The sequence below is a fragment of the Olea europaea genome, chromosome 14 (assembly GCF_002742605.1).
Source record: "Olea europaea var. sylvestris chromosome 14, O_europaea_v1, whole genome shotgun sequence".
Lineage (NCBI taxonomy): Eukaryota > Viridiplantae > Streptophyta > Magnoliopsida > Lamiales > Oleaceae > Olea > Olea europaea.
This window is the reverse complement of record NC_036250.1, coordinates 8,543,373-8,544,999: the sequence shown is the minus strand read 5'-3', so window position 1 is coordinate 8,544,999 and position 1,627 is coordinate 8,543,373.

The following is a 1,627-nucleotide window of genomic DNA, read 5'->3' as shown; positions in this document are numbered from 1 at the left end:
GAACATATGACTTTGTCACTTTTCTTGTGTCAACAAATACATCATATAATTGATTTGTAACTCTTTGCAAATGAATGGTTTTTTCAACCTCTTACTTACATTGATTGTCGCAGGGATCAAAATGAGATTGAGTTGCTTTATTCCAAGTAATTTTACCTTTTTTTTTCAAAATGTAGCTTTTCCCCTCCTAAAGTTGGGAAAGTCATTTAATCAAAATGACAATCTGCAAAACATGCAGTAAATAAGTCACCCATTAAAGCTCAAGTACCTAATAATTGATGGTAAATCAAAACCCACATAGATCTCAAGTTTTCGTTGGGGACCCATTTTAATACGTTGTGGGGTTGAAATAAGAACTTGGACAGCACAACCAACAACTCATAGGTGAAAAATATCATGTTCATAACCAAATGCTAGTTATAAAGATTAAAACTGATAATAGGCAGTTGGTCTAATACGAACCAATGATGCATCATGTAATATGACATGACCCCAAACAGAAGTTAGGAGTTTTGTTTTCATAAGTAATGGTCTAGCAATAAGTTGTAGGCGTTTAATAAATGACTCTGCCAAACCATTTTGTGTATAGACATGCACAACTGAATGTTCAATTACAATCCCAATTGACATACAATAATCATCGAATACTTGTAATCTAAATTCATCAGCATTGTCAAGGCGAATAGTTTTAATTGAGTAATCGAAAAATTACGTTCGTAATTTTATAATTTGAGCAAATAGTCTAGCAAATACTACATTCCTAATGAAAAGTAGGCAAACATGCGACCATCCAGTAGAAGAATCAATTAATATCATAAAATAATGAAATGGTCCACATGGTGGGTGTATTAGCCCAAATATATCTCCATGAATTATTTCCAAGAAAGTTGAAGATTCAATATTGACCTTTATAGTTGAAGGTCTAATGATTAACTTGCCTTGTAAACAAGCTACACATGGATAGTCATTAGGTAAAAGAATCTTCTAGTTCTTTAAAGGATGTCCATGTGAATTATTTATTATTCGACGCATCATTATAGCTTCTGGATGTCCAAGTCGACCATGCCAAAGAATAAAGCTTTATGGGTCAATGAACTTCTGGTTCGTGACATTATTTGATTCAACAATTTTTATAAATATATAATACATGCCAAATGGGAGTGTATAAAATTTTTCTTTTATCTGCTTCTAATCAGATACAAAAGAGGTTATGCAAAGATATTCAATATTATTTTCTTGAATCGTCTCAATATGATATCCATTATAGCGGATATCTTTAAAGTTAAGCAAATTTCTTCTGGATTTGCTAGAATAAAATGCATCATCAACATATAATTTTCTATTATTTGGTAAAATAGTACAAGCTCTTTCGGTGTCTTCAACGATATTCGATGTACCTAATATTGTATTGACATTATTTTCTTTCAATGTTAAGTCAAAGAAATACTTTTTATCTTGAAAAATAGTATGTATAGTTGCACTATCAATCAAGCATGTGTCTTGACAATCCATCATGAATCTATCACTATAACAAAATAGATATCTTTATAAAAAAAAAAAAAACTTGAATTATATATATATATATATATATATATATATATATATATATATTTTCTCTCTCCCCCCT